This window comes from Apodemus sylvaticus, chromosome 6 (genome assembly GCF_947179515.1).
Source record: "Apodemus sylvaticus chromosome 6, mApoSyl1.1, whole genome shotgun sequence".
In the NCBI taxonomy this organism is placed as follows: domain Eukaryota; kingdom Metazoa; phylum Chordata; class Mammalia; order Rodentia; family Muridae; genus Apodemus; species Apodemus sylvaticus.
The window spans coordinates 98,111,047-98,130,909 of record NC_067477.1 but is presented as its reverse complement, the minus strand read 5'-3'; the positions used below and the strand labels follow the sequence as shown (position 1 = coordinate 98,130,909).

The following is a 19,863-nucleotide window of genomic DNA, read 5'->3' as shown; positions in this document are numbered from 1 at the left end:
GTTACTTTCATATGTGGATATTGATTTGCAGAGTTGAAGATCACATTATGGGATTATAGTTTCCTTTTGTGAAGGGGTTGCTAACAGTTGTTTAAACGTTTTGCGGTATCAAAATGCTCTGTATTTCAACTAAACCTACCTCCCTAAAACCTCTCCATTCTGTGGCCTGTTTTGAGTTATAGAATACAAGTATGCAAGTATCTTCAGCAGGATGCTGTTCATATTTCTTTTAGGATTCAGCCCTACAAAATTGGGAGGGCTCTTACAATCTTTGTTTTATGATTCCCCATGGTTCTTTAAAGAAAGTCCAGTGCTTTCCAAAGCAGCTTGCTGGATGTTCATTTAATCCCATGAACCATTCAAACCACTAGAAGCAGGATGGACTTAGAAAGTCCTGATGTTCCCAAGAAATGGACAATGAGTGCAATCAGTCAGACAATAAGTGCAAAGTGAAATCTGAGCAAATAACAGACTACGTGGAGAAGGAGGAACATTTGCAGAAAAAGGGAACTTGAAGGTGAGGTGCTATTATTTCTTAGAAGGTAATTTTTTTTGTAACTTGATGTAGTGTGTGTGTGTGTGTGTGTGTGTGTGTGTGTATCACATACATGCTTTTAGGATATGTGTACACCAAAGTACACATATAAAGGTCAGAAGATTACTTTATGGAGTTGGTTCTCTTCTTCCTCATTTACATGCTGTCAGGGGGTTGAACTCAGGTTGTTGGGCTTACAGCAGTGTTGTACCTGCAGAACCATCCCATGAGCACCACAGGCAGCATCTGGGAAGAAACTGTGATGATGAAGAGGTATTGAGATAATGAAGAAATGTTCAGGTATAGTAAAATAAGGCACAGGTATCCAAGGATATAGATGGGCAGAAGCTTGTTTCTTACTTGTACTGACAGTAATAACAAATGACCAACATTTCTATGCAGTTCCCCAAGACAATATTCTCCAGAAGATGGCAATGAGAGACAGTATCTGAATATGCAGGAGGCCATATCACAGTTGAGAAATTCCAAGTTCAGAAAACCTCCCTCTCTGACAGGCAGGAAGCATACTTGATGTTGCTTTCCCAACCTTCCATTTTGAGTGTTCCCTGTACACATGTTCCTGTAAGATATTCTCCTTGTTCCCAAGATGAAGAGATACCATTTTCTAGGGAGGTTTGTCCTGCCATGGTCCCACTACTCACTTCTACAACTAAACACTGTGTTTTCCTTAGGGAGACAAATGTCACCCAGCAGCACACTTGAGGATCCTGGAAAGAAGGTATGTTAGATGGTCTAAGTAAGACTTCCTTAAGTTGCCCAGTATGAATTCAATAACAATCTTCTCTGGACCAACTGAATGATGGAAATCAGTAGGAAGTGTCTTGTTTGCCCATACCAGAAAGGTAAGTACAGTGTGTGTTTTGCTTCCAATTAATGAGTCCCAAGGAATGGGATGGGGAAAACTCTCACAAGTTTTTACAGATGCTCTGCCAAGTGAAAACCAGGCTAGGATAACTCTTCATTGTTTATTATTCTTTTGTCAGTTGACTTTGGGGCCATCCAACAGGGAAAAGCTAAATCACCACCCAATTTTGGGGGGAGTCTAAGCATGCTTGAGGAAAATACAGAGGACCAGTGTCTCCTTGCCTCCATTATTTTGGGGTTGGGAGGTGTTCCTACCTCAAATTCCTATTCTTGCGCCTAAAACTTTGTTATAAATGTCAACAGAAAACAGCACTGGTCTGGTTAGTTATTCTTGTTGTTATTGTGTGTGGGGACCAGGGGTACTTTTTGTTTGTTTATTTGTTTGTTTTCCAACTCTTCTACTTTTCAGTAATATAGAAGGAAGTTCCATTAAAGTATTACCAGATTAGCTTGTGGTTGTGTCTGTGAAAAATTGTCTTGGTTGATTATCTATGTGGAGGACAGACCACTGTAGTTGGCACCATGACTGGCTAGATGGGCCTGGGATATCTTCATGAAAGCTGGCTTAGCAAACTAGAGAGCAAGGCCACTTGTTCCTCCATGGTTTTTACTTTACTTTCTGTTTGAAATCCTGCCCTGACTTCCTTCAGTGATGAACTCTGGCATGTAAGTATATGCTAAATTCTTTCTTTGCTTGAGTTGGTTTAGGTGGGGGCTTTTGTCTCGGCAACAGAAGGAACCCAGAACACGCACCTTAACACATTCACCCACACTCTGATCAGTGACTAAGCTCCTGGAAGCACAATGGCTGCTTCCCACTGAAACAGTTAGGGTCAATCCAGCTGCATTAGTTAGTAAATAGACTCCATGTGTAAAGCAAAACTTACTGGGCTTTCTTCTGTACTCTGTACTCTTTCCAAAGGTCCCAGTTCTTTTGGTGTTTCATGCTATAACCAACACTGTCAAGAATGCAGGATGTGTAATTTCATCTTCTTGTATTCTAACAGGTTTAGCCAACCACCATTTCACTGATGCTATAAAAACTACTGAATAAGCATATAAATGTGTGTGTGTGTGTGTGTGTGTGTGTGTGTGTGTGTAAACGAGATGGTCCTGGGTCACAAATGAAGGCTGTACCAGAATGCCAGCATTTCAGATCAGTTGCTGAAGAAGTATCCCTCAGGTAGTAATGAAGAGAAAGCTGTTTGGCCCCTGACAATACCATGCTTACTTCTAAAGAGTGGCTTGCTGAGACCATCTGAATGCTTTACAGTGGGCAGTAAGCTTGCTCCAGAGAGAGATGCTGACCCCAGTTGCCCAAGGTTGTTTACTGTACAGATGTCTTTGAATAATAGTGTGATGCTCCACAGTCCCCACCTCTCTCATAAATCATGAAGAAATGCAAAGAGTGATGGAAAGTTGTCTCCCGCCAAGCCTTGTGGCAGAAGACACTGCAGTAAATTGTGTCTGGAGGTCCAAGGCAGACACATTTGGCAGAGTTCAAATGAAAGAAAAGAGCTAACTAGTGTGAAGATGGAAGGAAAAAGGAGAAGAGGAGGCAGAGTCCTCTTTGTTGTCTTTTAAACCCTTGCAGTAAATCACAAAGAAAACAGAAATTCAATTTCCTGATTTTTACTTTGTGAAGTCTAAGTACCAAAAAAGATTACACAATCATGCAAAACGCTATTAATCTAAACACAGGTGCCATTCATGTTTCACTGTCACTGCTCAAATCAAATCTAGGGTATCCTAACCATTCTGTGACATAAAGGGCAATGATTTTCACTATTGTAGAGAAAGTAATTGCAATCAAAATGGAGATTCCAGGACTCAGGTTCAATAACATGTTGATGATATCACCTGCTTTTCATTTCAGATTAATCAGGGAGACAGGACTGCACTACCACTAAGATGAGAGCTGTGAGAGTAGACGTTTACCTTTGTGCTGAGGGTAGACTTCCACAATGAGGCTGATGGTTAGCTTCCACCACAGCACCAAGGAGAAACCTCTAGCTTGGTGCTGAGGGTGGACCTTCATCACGGATCTAAGGATAGACCTCTAACACAGCATTGAGGATAGACCTCTACCATAGTGCTAAAGATATACCCCCACCTAAGAGCTGAGGATAGACCTACAACCCATAGTGTAGAGACAGGCCTCTACCACTGTGCTGAAGCTAGACCTCAACCTCAGAGCTGACCTCTATTGCAGCATCATGGGATATGTTGGTTATACTGAAGAATTAAGGCATCTGATCCCCTTACTTAACTAGAGACAAAATTTAAATTAGGGGTTGTCATTATTCCTTAACACTTTAAAAACTAATATTTGTGACAGGAAACTTTGGGGGTGATGAATTCTAATGCATTATAACCCAGCCTGAATTACAGCGCGACTGAACAGATAGCCACTGTATTTGTTCAGCCTTATACCCGCACTCCTATCCTTACTTAAAATAACGACTGCACTTCCATATATGATATGCAAGGCACAGAATGCTGTCTGAGTGTTTCCAGAGAGGAAAACTGGTCTCATCTCCGTGTGGCAGTGTGCCTATGAGGCCTGTGCAGTCCCAGCCCCATCGAAGATTCAGAAGGGCAACCAACCTTTAGAGCAGAAGTGAGAACTATTTTTATACTGCAAAAGTCTTGGTTTTATGTTTATTTGTAAAATTCTGGCAGCTATTTTGAGATGTTTCTGAGTTGCAATAAGAAACATTATGTCCATGAATTTGAAAAAAGAGGGAAAAATTAAAAATAAGAACGATTTTAGCGTATGGATTTTTTTAAAAAAATTCAAATTCATTATCAAACAGATTTTGATATTCTTGTGTGGGTTGTGTGGGGGATGTGTCTCTCCTTGCTGGCTGTTTCTGGAAGATGCTTAAGGGGGAAAATAACAATCTTTTTAAAAGATTCTGTGTTCTAGTTTTACAAAGTACATTTTTAAACTTGTTTTAAAAAAAAAAGTTTGTCTGCAAAGATGATAGCTTCACACTGACTGAAAAGAAGAGAGCTAGAGGCCAGTGGGATTCTGGGGTGAGAAACATATGAAGACCAAGAGCAAATAATTCTCATGGGTTTTGGAGACAAGTAATGAGGATAGATGACCTAAGTTCTTCAGTACAGACAGCGTTGCCCTTCAGTGCTGTAGTGTAAGTTAGCTTTAGCATTGTAGTAGTGGTCTATCCTCAGAACTGTAGTAGAGGCCAACCTCAGCTCTGTGGTGGAGGTCTAACATCATAGGCCCTTTCTTGGTGGTGCTGGAGTTCTGCCTCACTTGTTAGTTTGAAATAACAAGCAGGTGATATCATCAATTTATTATTGATCTTTCTGGCTCTAAATTTAGACAGGCCACTTGTGTGGCTTTGAGGAGGTCACTTAGTCTTTCAAGATCTGGATTAGACTTTAGATTGAGTTAGTAGATATGTATTTAAAAATCAGGGGCTACAGATATTGTTTAGCCCCTGAAGGTATTGCCAGGTAATCATAGGGAGCTGTTTTCCACCTTCAATACGTGCAGAAAAGCCTGGTGTGGTGGCATGCATCTGTAATCCCAGCGCCTGGGATGTACAGACAAGTGAGTCATGGGGCTTACCTGACATCCAGGCTCTCCTATGTGTTAAACCTCAGTCCTATTAGGAAGCCGTGCCTCAAAACACAATTTGTGCAGTTCCAAGGAATAATATACCTGAGGCAGACTTCTGAATTCCATATGCACATGTGAATAAACATAGACACAGATACGCACACACATACACACATACACACACAGAAACACACACACCTACACCGAGGGCCATATATACACAGAAATGAATATCATTATTAAGGGTCCTATTACATTCAGTGGGCAGAATAACATTAGCTACTAGTATACAACTACTATTTCACCTGAACACAGTCTAGGTTCCACGCTTTCTTAAATCCACACCATGTATGAATGCTGTGGATAGGCACAGCAGCCATGGTTTTTTCCTGTGAAAAAAATAAGTGAAACAAACAAACAAAAAATGACTTTCATGTGAAAGGTGTTGAATGCAAAATTAGTTCTGTCTGGATTCTAAATCCACTTTTGTTTTGTTATTATACATTGTCATGGTCTTTGAGTCATCCCTACCATAAGTTCTTAAAAAAAAGAAAGAAAGAGAGAGAGAGAGAGAGAGAGAGAGAGAGAGAGAGAAAGAAAGAAACAAACAAAGAAAGAAAGAAACAAAGAAAGAAACAAAGAAAGAAACAAAGAAAGAAAGAAAGAAACAAGGAAAGAAAGGTGAAGTCCAGGCTGGTAATTCCTCTGGAATCTGAAGCGCCCATCACACACTGAGGAGCATATCAATATTACCAGTATGAGACAGAGTAAGGATTGAGGAGGAATGTGATGTTTTCCATGGGAATTTATTGATAAGGTACAGCCCACTTTGCATTTGTTGACTGGTGATTTGCAGTGTAAACACCAAGTGGCATGCCACTATTACCAAGGTACTTAATCGAGCAAACCCTTTAACTTTTCTGTGATTGACTGGTTCCCAGCATTCTCAAGACATAATTTGGTATCTACGGATTTGATGCTTGTATACTCTGAGTCCAGGTGAATGGTGAATTTCAAATGATCAGAGATAATGGTGTGCATTGATTTATTATCTGCTCAGCATTTTCCATAATCAATTTCAAGTACTGGAAAGAATGCAATTGAGCTTAACAATATACCTAATGCCCACAATTTTGAAATTCCAGAGAAAATGAGAAGTATGTAAATGTGATGGTGAGTAACTTTTGTTAACTTGACAGCATCTGAGATCACCTAGGAGACAAGTCTCAGGGCACACGTGTGAATAATTTCATAGATGAGGCTAACTGAAGGGGGAAGACACACCTGAAATCCTGATGGCATTCTTCCATTGGCTGGGATCCCTGAATGAATAAAGAGGAGACGGCAATCATCACTCATCTCTTTGCCTCCTGACTATGAGGAGATGGGACCAGCTGCCTTCTGCTCCTGCTGCCAGGCCTTTGCCATCATGAAGAACTGTTTGTCTTAGAACTGTTAAACAGAATTATTCCTTCTTTCCTTTACTGGCTTTTGCTAGATATTTTGTCACAAAATGAGAAGAATAAACAGAGGTTTTCTATGCAATCTATGTTTGGAAGGGCTGTGCAGAGAAATGGGTTTAAGAAAAGGCAGTACAGTTTATTAAACTCTCAGTTCTTTTCTCATGGGACTCTGACTATACTGCCACGGGCAGCTGATTTCCCAGCTCTGGTGACTAGAGGAGGCATGGTAGCAACAAACTCTTTCAGGGTTGCAGAATCCTTTGGTCAAATTTAGAGTGTGCTATGCTTTGTATCTAAAATGATCTTGAAGGCTCCTGGGTTAAAGGTTGAGCTGTGTCTAAAGAATCCCAGGACACTTCTCCACTGCTATAACCTTTTGTACCACCACAGGCCCAAAGAAATATGGTAGTCCATCATAGTTAAAACTTCTGGAACATTTGTCCGAGATAAAACTTCTCTCCTCTAAAGTGTTTTTCTCTGTCATTTTATCACAGCAATAAACACTGGACTAATGCACAGACCTTGGGCCATCTGCTGCTTCAATTTCCACTTCAAAACAGCCTGAGTACCCAGGCTTTCAGAACCTCTGGCCTGTAGATCTCTCAGCTAGCAAATGAAATGTTACTTACTCAGGAAGACAAAACAAATATTTCCCACATCCTTGACGTCTAAAGAGAACCAGCATTAGCCCTTATTGAGTAAGTACACAGGCTACAGTTTTAGATGCTCTACATGTTATCTGGTTTTTGAGTTTTAATTCCCAGCAAACTCATGAGCAAGCTTATGAGGTCAGCACTACCATCCACATATCACAGGGTAGGGGAAGAGACTCTTCCATTTCCCTGGATATCCGGCTCTCACTAAAGGAACTCAGGTGTGGGCTGGAGTTTAAACCTGTTGCTGAGATCCTCATCCCCCCTCTTGTCATCATTCTACCTCAAGTTTGCAAGTAAAGTTAGGCTTCTCTACACAGCCTAAGGTGGGCACTTACAGTACGATGATTACAGTGTATGCACATAAAACTATAAAGGAATAAGCACACATATTTTTAGCGACAATGTGGCTAAAATGAGGTATTAGTATTAAAAGCAAGATTGAATGCTATGGGCAGTTGTTTTTTATTTCTATCATTGTATAAACACATGAATAATGCATATCTATGTAGCATACATATTATTTATGAACGTGCATGCACGCACAGTCTTAAAGATGTGTTGTTCTTAATTCTCAAGATGGTAATTATTATACCCTCCAGACTGGTCTGGAATACAGATCATCCTGCCCCAGCCTTCCTGTGCTGGAGTTAGAGGTTCATACTACGGAGTGCCTAGATGTCTTTTATACTTAATCGCCCCCCCCCGCCTTCCCAGTAAGACTGTATAGAATTTGTGTTATTAATCAGGATAGTTGCACAGATGAGAGAAAGAGGGGCTCTGGAGTTCAAGCTACACAAAACTTGGTATTGGAATTCTTGACTCTTAAATGGATCCATCAACGCTCTGCTCACCAAATGCCACATTCTCTGAAATGGGAAAACTGGGTTTGCATCTCTTAAGGTTGGCACCTAGTTGGAAAAGAGCTGCTGCTGTGAGTTTTCTCTTGGCCACACCTCAAACTGCCAGGGTGACATCATGGACAAAGTCTGAAGAGGGACAGCAAGAGGAGGCAGGAGTGAGTTTGAAACACCACAGCAGCAATGAGTGTCCATTTATAGCTAGAAATATCCGTCTCACTCAGGGGTAGCATTGTGTGAGAGGGAGGGGAGCCCTGGCAGGGGTGCTAGCTAGCTGTGCAGAAGTTAGCATCCTTGATTAAATTACCATCAGGTCACTTTGCAGAGCTTTAATGAAGTATTTTGCATTGTGGTACTAGCAGCATTATAATGGAAAGGTCACTAGCAGAGCTGAAAGTTATATTTTAAAAAAAAAAGGATGCATCATCATGTTTACAGAAGGACTGTGAGATGTCTTGCACGGTTCAGGAGTGGTCCTGCGGGAATGTGCCTCCTAACTTATGGGACTTTGTACACCCAGCAAAGACTTGGTTTATAGACTTGAGACTCAGTTCTTTTGAAAAGTCAGGGAATAGTGGCCACAGGGTACACAGGCATTCTGAGGAACGAAAGGGCTGACATGTGTGTGAGGGCCACAAAAGGCCTGTTTGAAGCTGCTAAGGAGATCACAGAGAGAGAGGCTTCCAGAGGGCAGTGAGGAGTGAAGATAGGAGGCCACTAATCCCAGAGAGTCAAAGCTGATTGCTCCTGTAAATATTGGTTGACATCTAAATATTCTGACCTTGCTGTTCTTCAGGATTCTTAGCTATCTGTGGTCAGCTGATAATGCCCACTCTCAAAGATGCTCATTCAAGACTCCCCAACACCTCTGAAGGCGAGCATTCACACTGAATGGGCCCTTGCAGGTGCGATCACTGGATTTGTGTTGGGAAGATTAGCCTGGACTTTCTGAGGGGGGGTGGGGTCTCAGTGAGATCACACTAACTTCTAAAACGATGACAGGAAGATCAGAGAGGCCAATGTGTGCCTGGAAACAGCAACTGGGGTGACAAGACCAGAAACCAGTGACTGCTGCAGCTGGCAGAAATGGGAAGAAACAGAAACAGTTTTCTCTGGAGCTTCCAGAAGAACACTTCTGCCAAGACCCAGCTGGAGTCTACACTCATTATTTTCCCCCTTGCTGCTACAAAACACCTGACAAATGCAACATAAGGAAGTTTATGTTGGCTCATGGTTTGAGGATCCGATTCCTGATGGCTGGGAACGCACAGTGAGGCAGCTGGTCACATTGCATCTGCAGCTGGGAATCGGAGAGCTGTGCACAACCAGCTCATTCTCTTCTGCATTCAGCCCAGAACTTCAGTTTGTGCATGGTGCCATTTACAGTTAGGTCATATCTTCACTCAGCTAACCCAATCTAGAAAATTATTCACCGACTTGCCCAGAGATTTGTCCAAGGGGATTCTAGATCCTACCAAGCTGTCAATGTTGACTATAACTGAGGTCCCTGAGTTTACTTTATCTTTAATTACATAATTCAATAACTATTTAATTAACTAATTTTTAATTGATTTCAGACCTCCAACATTCCAAAATTTAGGGATAAATTCATGTTGTGTTAGACTGCTAAATCTGTGGTAATAGAATTCAGAAGGAACAGGATATAATGCTCCCACCCTACATTATTCTACAAAGACCCAAACTAACTTTGCTTTGTTTTTCCAGTTGGCTTGAAATCAAAATCAAAATTAAGTGAGGGTTGAGGAGAGATAGCAGAAGGTTGAGGGTAGGAGAAAAGAAATGGAAAGGAAAAGAAAAAAAGGAAAAATTAAAGAGGAAAAAAGCAAAGTTCTGCTTGGGAAAAATATATCAACCAAACAAAAACCAGATAATACCAAAAGTTTTCATCTTTTAAAAGATATTGTTGGTGTGTGTGTGTGTGTGTGTGTGTGTGTGTGTGTGACTGCAGGTTTCCAAATAAGCCAGAAGAGAGCATTAGATACCCTAGAGGAAGAGTTACAGATGCTTGTGAAGTACCCAACATAGGCTCTGGGAATCACACTCATCCTCTGCACCCTCTCAGCTTCGGAGACATCTCCCAGCCTCAATCCTTGAAAGTTTTGACCAGAGCATGCATCTGTGTGGTTTTCCTTCAAAAAGAGAGTTTTTGTTTGTTGTTGATACTATGATAGATAGGAGTAAGAAAATGAGTCCCAAAATGGTACCAATGTAGACCTCCTGTCTGTACCCAGTTAATCATATGGCATTGTTTCTGAGTAACATCTCCTCAGATATCTCACCAGCTCAGGCCTCCCAGTTGTCCCTCAGAGCTTCCTCCAGACACTATAGGTGCTGGGAAAGGGGCAGAAACCTTTCTTACCTGCTCCCTGTCCCAAACCTGTTGCTTCAACTTTCCACACAAGGACTAAAATTGCCTCAGCTCTCATACCCACTATGATTGCTACACTGGCCTGCAGATAACAAGCACCCTTAGTGCTCTTGCTAACAGCCATATAACATCTCTCCTGTCTTGGCTATCCTTTGTAATGATATTGTGCACCTATTGCATATAGAATAACATTTCCCATGAATATGTGCATCCTGGCTACTTCCTCCTCCTGGGTCCCCATATCCCAATCACTTCCTAGCAATAGCTCTAGCAATGGGTGGTACCCTTGGTTGATGAATGGGTTGTCATATCTGCCTTTTTTCATTCCCTTCTCAAGTCACAATACAAGCACTAGTACTGCCCTGAAGCCATGACAGCAACAGCTTTCCTAGAGACCTGTTGTGTTCCACTTCAGCTCTCTTTCTGATCATCAAGTTCCAGAAGTCAGAGACATGGAGTGGGTCATAACTGGGTTGTAACTGTGTCATGACTGCATGGTAGGGTGCCTTACCTTTTGCGTCACTCACTGTTTAAGAGGAGAAATGGATGATGCCAGGTAGATTCTAATCTTGCAAGAACATACTCCTCTGTTCATCCATCTCCTGTGATTAACCCAAGGTGGTAACTAACAATGACATACTCCTTTTCTAACTTGCTCATCTGCCTTGGTTTCATAATGGTGCAATTCCAATGAGTGCTTAGTGATGCTGGGGTGCATCGTATTGTGATAGAAACAGGAGAGGTAGCACTGCAGGTTATTATACCAAGTAAATACTCCAAGTCATCGTGAGAGCTGTCAGTCCTCTGAAGTGCATCTAGTAGGGTTGCTGGATTCAGCAAATAAAAATAGAAAACACTCAATTAACTTTGGATTTCAGATATATAAAAACACTTATTTTAGTAAAAGTATGTCTCATAATATTTTGAACACACTTATACTAAAAAAAAAATATTCTTCATTTATCTGAAATTCAAATAAAACCAGGTATCTACAACTTGAACACCAACTTTACAAGTAGGTCCATGACATGTGGATGATAGAGGAAGGATAGAGACTGAGATATTAAATAAAACACATTTGCCTTTTTTAGGAGACATGGTCAATGGACATAATAAAATGTTTGAAAGGGAGGGCATTTGAGTTCTGGTTATCCGGCACTTACTTCAGCCTGGGTACTAGGGCACATATGGGGCATGGAATTCTCTCAATTCTTGGAACACCCAGAAAAACACCCTGACTACTACTGTAGCTTGGACCTTTTTATTCCTTTAAATGAAAAATGTTCACAATTCAAAACTTCTTGAGTGCTAACACAACAACACAAATAGAATACTTTACACCATGAAATTGTTCTATGGGCAAATTTTTAAAAATTGTGGATAAAATTACCTTCAAGATATATGTATAAGATCTGCATGAAGCATAAATGAATACTGTATTCACAATGGGTTTCCTCCGAAGACATGCAAATATTCTGAACTCATATATAGTTCCATGTCTGAAACGCAAGCAATTTGAATGAGGAGTTTTCAACCTATACAAGCAAGGACACCAGGAGTGTGGTTGAGCTTCTTGGACCACCTGACTAGCTCAGGACAAGTAGGACTAAAGCATGGGACTGTCAACAACTGCTGGCTGTAGCTCTCCCCCAAACTGCAAGAGACAGTGCCCAAAGCTAACTGTATTTAGCTTACGGTATTGCAGGGAGATGGAGAGGAAGTCACCATCCTGACGATTGGGCCTTGAAGAATAAATAACAATTTGCACATGGATCGAGAAGGTTGTCTAGGTTTGTGGAGAGAAGGAACAGGGAACAGTGGAAGCAAAAGCCTGAGGATTGAAAGGCGGGTAAGTTTGGGGACCAGGAAAGAGATGTGTGGAGAAGAGCTCATGCAGAGAGAGCTAGAAGGTAAATCTCACAAGAGATGAGGGCAAGACAAATGGAGAACTCAGACTCCGGGTGCTGAGAAATGGGAGTAAATCTAACCAGATCCTCAGTTGTGGATTGCTCTAGCTGCCAGTGAGGAACAACGGTAACCATAAGGCCAGAGTCAGAAAAGAAAGGACAAAGGCCCTGGCCAGTGGCCGTGAATGCAGGGACAGGCCTCTCAGGTAGAATCTCAGCAGAGAGAAGGTCCTCTGCGGAGCCCGATGCGACCCCTGCCTTCTCTATCACCAACCCCTCTTTGGTGGTAGAACCACAGAGCCCACCAGCTCAGACTCCTGATCACTTCCAGTCCTGCTCCACAGACAAGCAATCTCAGTGTACACAGCCTTTTCTACGCTGGAGCTTCTGAGAGCATGACTCTGACAGCTTTCCAAATCTCGATGAAAATCCCTCCCTGACCTTTTCCTTCTTGAAGAAACTGTATGGAAGAAGGAAGCTAACATGAGGGCACCAAAGACTAAATTCTAACTCTGGAGAAAGCCGACTCTCTCTCAGCTTTCTTGTTTGCTATGACTAAAAGCAAAAATATGACAACTCATATTGTCACTGTAATAAATTACAATTTGGTGAAATAAAAACACAATCGATGGAATCCAAAGGAATATGGCTTGAATTAAAACATTGACAAAGCAGTCTCTGTCTGCCCGACTCCTCAGTGCCATAGACCACAGGCCAACCAAACACAGTTTCTATCCTTGGTCCCCACCCCTACACATGCACACCAAGGTCAGGACGCAGCAGCACCAACGACCTGGCAAACTGAGGTCTTTCCTTGGCTTTAGTCCTAACTTCTTCCCCAAACTGGAGAAAAATCCGCCTTGCAAGCCAGCTGAGTGCTTTTTAATAACTACTATACAGAGTTAAAAATACCCAGCCGTTGCCTCCTCTCCGCTTCTTAGAACAGTCCTGGCATTAAAATATTGCTTTTTTTTTTTTCATGGTGTTTTTCTTTCTGGATATCTTTCAGTCACGAGATTTAAAGTAATTTCTTCTTAATAGTATGCCTGCCTTGTATCTGAGAGTGGGGCTGAACTTGGTGGCAGGACTTAAAATGAAGCAGGTTGGTGGGCATCCGGGGTTTACTGCAGCTCAGCTCTGGATGCTGTCAATCAGCCTTACCAAGCCTGGGTCTGGACCTGCAATGCTCAGGAGGCCTTCAGAACGGCACAACTAAATTTTGTTCTGTGCCACAAATAAAGCTTTGTAGGTAGCTAAAAGGGTGATTGTTATTTACGTTGAAAAAACTCGAAGGCAGATTGAGAATTTGCTAAGGTAGTTTAAAAGATAAGACTTTCTATGCTCACTGCTCCTAGGCCAGGGACACAGGAAAGCCTTGAGTCCCCCATACTGGAGTCCACACAATGATTTCTTAAGGGTCCCTTCCCTCTGCCCTGCTATTTTAAGCATAGGGACACTTCTGTTTGAAGACTGCTCTCTGACTGACATGACAAAGAACAAAAATGAAATAAAAAATGTCTGTCCCCTGTGAGCACTGTTGTACCCCTAGCCATTCAAACCATGTATAACAGTTACATTTTTGAGTGAAACTCTTCGAACTGATTGTCAGGGACCATGGTGCTCATCATTGTACTGTAGGGAAGGTTGGTTGAAAGGAAAGTCTGGTTGCAAGGAAGCAGCCTTAGCCCCACAATAAGGAAATTGTGTAAATTAGCATTTAAAAAAATACCCAAATTGTTTAAGGATTTATCAATAATATATCAGTGTAAGTTATGACAAAGCACCAACTAGAATTCATGTTTGGTATACTTAAAGTAACATTTTATACACTTACAGTCATTTGACCCTGGTAATCCATGTGTCCTCTAAGCATTTATTATTGATTCAACTATTTCATAAAATTGTATCTCAAAGACTAGAGGAAAAAAAACAGGAGGTAGGGTGGGGGTAGGGCTGGGGGTGGAATATTCTGTTCATATACCTGCAGACATTGGAGTCCATTGGTGGTTATGAACTGTCTCAAGTGAGTGCCAGGAACCAAATTTGGTCCTCTGGAATTGCAGCAATCGAGGTTCATCACTGAGCCATTTCTCAGGCTCCTGCATCTCCATGCTTGAAGCTTATCTTAGAATTACTTCCTCTTTCTATGTTTTTTTTTTTTATTATTCAAGCCTAGGCCATCATTTTTAATCTACATTTTCATAGGGATCCTCAGATAGTTTTGGCCATTTCTTCTCCCCATACTACTTTCAATGTGCCATCAGTCCAGAAAACAAGCCTCCCAAGTAAAGGCTGGCAGTACAACCAAAATGTTTGGTCCTTAGAAAGACGTGGTACACAGAAAGATGGCTGGGGCTCAGCAAATCTTCCTCTCTTTCTCTTGTTGTGGAGCTCATAAAACATTTCCTCAGTGTTGTTTCCTCAAGAGACCTCACCAACCCTGTAAGCACTGCTGCATGTGTGTCCTGGTTTATTATTCTGTTTTACAAAGGAGAAGAGTCACAGTCACACTATGTAACACCCCCACCCCCTAGTCACTCATAGCTGTCAGCAAGTCAGAGGACAGAGCAAATCTGCAGCACACAACTTCTGTTCAACCCTCTCTCCAGTGGACCTAAAGGACACTCATTCTAGTAATTGTCTTACTTTCTCTAGGAAACACTGATAGTCCAGGACCAGGATCTCAATGGATTTCTCTTTTATTTTTATTTTTCAATCACTTGTATTAATGTGTCTGTGTGGGAGGTACATGCACATGAGTGCATAGCTGTGGAGGCCAGCAGAGGGGAGTGCATTCCCGTGGCGCTGGAGTTGCAGGCAGTTCTGAACTGCTCACATGGGTGCTGGGAACTGAACACTGGTTTAAACTCTGGAAGAACAGTATGAGCTCTTAATCTCTGAGTATCTGCCCAGCTCTTCCTGAAGGGTTCCTACACACATTCTGCACATTAGGCCCCTTGGATAGACAATGTGAATGTCCATTTCCATGCCATCCAATACTGTCACATGCAGGGGATAGTATTGAGCTGCTGGGTTTGCTTAGCGGTTCGTCATCCAACAGCACCAGGCCTGTCAACAGGAAGTGGGGCGTGATGAATATCCACACTCTGCTTTTCAGAAGTTTGAAGAATGAGTTGACACCTAGTGAGTTATTCCATCTCCACACACACCAAAGATCACAACCTTAAGGCAATTTTTACAGAGACAACTACCTACAAGCAAATGCAAATCTTACTAAGCTTGAGTCCAAAGTTTACTCTGATTCCATTGGTTGCTATGGTTGTAAAATACAAAATGAGTCTCATGCAGTAACACTTACATGAGGTACAGGTGTTAGGCTTAAAGCCATGTCTGGGTTTGAGAGACTATTCATATTGTTCAAGTGCCTTTATTAAGATTAAGAACTTAACTATGATAAAGCATAAGATTTTCAAATATTTAGCACGAATTGAACCCATAATTTAACCTTTGGATTGTACCATAAAATTCTCTAAACTGAATATATTAATATTGTATGAGTGATTAAGTAACATCTTGAATATGTTTCCTGGTGGAAGATATATTTAACAAAAATTATAACAGATGATCTGAAGCTTTGCTTTTTGTTGTAGTTTAATGTGTTTAATTCCTCAAACATTCAAAAACAGAAAGAGAGAGAGAGAGAAAGAAAGAAAGAAAGAAAGAAAGAAAGAAAGAAAGAAAGAAACAAACAAACAAACCAACAAACAAAGAAACAAAGAAACAAAGAAAGAAACCAATGAAAAGGTCATGAGCAAAAGGGTCAAGGTTTGTGTTAAGAACATGTGTGCAGATTCGCAGCCTGCTGGGGTAGAAAAGCGTCTCTAGCTTAAGATCTCTGAGGCTGCGAACCGCCAGGGATCTGCCTGCGCCCAGGACCTGAGCACATAGGTGGTTCATCTGCCAGCCCGCTGGTCATGGGACCTTTGTCCTGCATGGAGAGCAGCAGAGGGAGAGACTCCCCGCGGCCATATTCACTGCCTGCCAAGGCAGAAAAGCATCACTAGCAGGTCAGTCTTGGGGTCTGTGTCCTGCATGGAGAGCAGCAGAGGGAGCAACTCCCAGCGGCGACCTTCTCGGCCTGCCTAGGCAGAAAAGCATCACTAGGTACTGTATTGTCCTGAGCTTAAGATCTCTGGGGGTTCAAACCGCCAGTGGTGTGCCTGCACCTAGGACTTAAGGACATTGGCGATTCATCTGCCAGCCGGTCATGGGGCCTGTGTCCTATGTGAGAATCAACAGAGGGAGTGACACCCTCCCCACCACCCCACCCCCATCTTTGCTCCATGACAGAGCAGTCCCAGAACACCTGGTTCATCTTGACAACCCAAGTAAAACATTGCTTGAGGCAAGACTGAGCAAGGCTCCAAAGGCACAAAAGAGGAAGACAGCATATCAGCAATCTGTGCCAGAGGAAACCCAGTCATCCAGTGTCACAGAAATAGCCTTAAAGGTCCACAGTAGGTTGAAGCACCAGCCAGTGACAATAAGACCAGCTAACACAAGTAAGAACTGGATGGCTAAAGGCAAATGTAGGAACATGACTAACAGAAACCAAGGCATTATGGCAACATCTGAACCTAATTCTCCAACAACAGCAAGTCCTAGATACCCCAACAAACCAGAAAAACAAGAGTTGGATTTAAAATCATTGGTAAGGATGCTGTTAGAGGAAGACATGAAGGACATAAATAAATCTCTTAAAGAAACTCAGGAGAAAAAATGATCAAAAGCTTGAAGCCCTTACAAGGGAAACACAAAAATCACTTAAAGAAATTCAGGAGATTATGGGTCAGAATAAGGAGGAAATGCAAAAATCACTTAAAGAAATACAGGAGAACTTTGATCAACAGGCAGAAGTCATGAAAGAGGAAATACAAAAATCTCTCAAAGAATTGCAGGAAAACACAAACAAGCAAGTGAAGGAACTGAGCAAAAACTTCCAGGATCTAAAAACAGAAGTAGAAACAACTAAGAAAGCACAAAGGGAGACAACTTTGGAGACAGAAAACCTTGGGAAGAAATCAGGGGCCATAGATGCAAATATCAACAACAGAATACAAGAGATAGAAGAAAGAATCTCAGATGCCGAAGATACCATAGAAACCATGGACTCAACAGTCAAAGAAAATGCAAAATGCAAAATGCAAAAAGCTTGTAACCCAAAACATCCAGGAAATCCAGGACACAATGAGAAAGCCAAACCTAAGGATTGTAGGCATTGATGAGAGTGAAGATTTACAACTTAAAGTGCCAGCAAATATCTTCAACAAAATTATGGAAGAAAACTTCCCTAACCTAAAGAGAGAGATGCCCATGAATCTGCAAGAAGCCTACAGAACTCCAAATAGACTGGACTAGAACAGAAATACCTCCCTTCACATAATAATCAAAACCCCAAATGTACTAAACAAAGAAAGAATACTTAGGGCAGTAAGAGAAAAAGGGCAAGCAACATATAAAGGAAGACCTATCAGAATTACACCAGATTTCTCACCAGAGTCCATGAAAGCTAGAAGATCCTGGGCAGAGCTCATGCAGACTCTAAGAGAACACAAATGCCAGCCAGGACTACTATACCCAGAAAAACTCTCAATCACTATAGATGGAGAAACCAAGATATTCCATGACAAAAACAAATTTACACAATATCTTTCCAAAAACCCAGCCCTACTAAGGATAATAGGGGGAAAACACCATTACAACAAGGGAAAATATACCCTGGAAAAAGCAGGATATTAAACTTCTTTCACAAAACCCAAAAGAAGATAACCACACAAGTATAAAATTAACATCAAAAATGATAGGAAGCAATAACCACTACTCCTTAATATCTAACATCAATGGTCTCAATTCCCCAATAAAAAGACATAGACTAACAGACTGGTTATGTAAACAGGACCCTACATTTTGCTGCATATAACATCAATGGTCTCAATTCCCCAATAAAAAGACATAGACTAACAGACTGGTTATGTAAACAGGACCCTACATTTTGCCGCATACAGGAAACACACCTTAGTGTCAAAGATAAACACTACCTTAGAGTAAAAGGCTGGAAGAGAATTCTACAAGCAAATGGTCTCAGGAAACAAGCCGGAGTAGATAAATCTACTAATATCAGATAAAATTGACTTTCAACCTAATGTCATAAAAAAAGACATGGAAGGACACTTCTTGCTGGTCAAAGGAAAAATCCAACAAGAAGCAATCTCAATCCTGAACATCTATGCTCCAAATACAAGGGTGCCCTCATTCATAAAAGAAACTTTACTAAAGCTCAAAGCATACATTGCACCTAACACAATAATTGTGGGTGACTTCAACAGTCCACTCTCATCAATGGACTGATCAGGAAAACAGAAACTAAATAGGGAGACAGTGAAACTAATTGAAGCTTTGGACCAATTGGATTTAACATATATATATATATATATATGTATATATATATATATATATCCCAAAGCAAAAGAATATACCTTTTTCTCAGCACTTCATAGTACCTTCTCCAAAATCGATCATATAGTTGGTAACAAGACAGACCACAATAAATATAAGAAGATTGAAATAATCCCATGTCTCCTATCAGATCACTATGGAATAAAAGTGGTCTTTAATAACAATAAAAACAACAGAAAGTCCACATACACATGGAAACTGAACAATACTCTACTCAATAATACCTTGGTCAAGGAAGAAATAAAGAAAGAAATCAAAGATTTTTTTAGAATTTAATGAAAATGAAGGCATATCATACCCAAATCTATGGGACACAATGAAAGCAGTGCTAAGAGGAAAACTCATAGCCCTGAATGCCTCCAAAAGAACTTGGAGAGAGCATACACTAGAAGATTAATGGAACAACTGAAAGCCCTGAAACAAAAAGAAGCTAATTCACCCAGGAGGAAGAGAAGACAGGAAATCATCAAACTCAGGGCTGAAATCAATCAAGTAGAAACTAAGAGAACCATACAAAGAATCAACAAAACCAGGAGCTGGTTCTTTGAAAAAAATTAACAAGATAGATAAACCCTTAGCCAAACTAACCAAAGGGCACAGAGACAGTATCTAAATTAACAAAATTAGAAATGAAAAGGGAGATATTACAACAGAAACTGAGGAAATTCAAAAAAATCATCAGATCCTACTACAAAAGCCTGTACTCAACACAACTGGAGAATCTGGAGGAAATAGACAATTTCTTAGACAGATACCAAGTACCAAAATTAAATCAGGATCAAATTGATCATCTAAACAAACCCATAACCCCTAAAGAAATAGAAGGGGTCATAGATAGCCTTCCGACCAAAAAAAAAGCACAGGACCAGATGGTTTCAGTGCAGAATTCTATCAGACCTTCAAAGAAGACTTAACACCAGTACTCTTCAAACTATTCCACCAAATAGAAACAGAAGGAATATTACCCAACTCCTTCTACGAAGCCACAATTATGCTAATACCAAAACCACAAAAAGATCCAACTAAGAAAGAGAATTTCAGGCCAATTTCTCTAATGAATATCTATGCAAAAATACTAAATAAAATTCTTGCTCACCGAATCCAA

The 19,863-nt window shown here is 41.0% G+C and overlaps 1 long non-coding RNA gene across 1 annotated transcript; it reads left to right on the top strand.

Annotated features, from left to right (window-relative positions):
- Positions 1-672: 672 nt before the first annotated feature.
- LOC127687423 (uncharacterized) lies at positions 673-11,745 on the top strand. The gene is made up of 3 exons (XR_007978381.1): positions 673-1,274; positions 6,967-7,170; positions 8,782-11,745. It is a non-coding gene; the product is annotated as an uncharacterized LOC127687423 (long non-coding RNA).
- Positions 11,746-19,863: the final 8,118 nt, after the last annotated feature.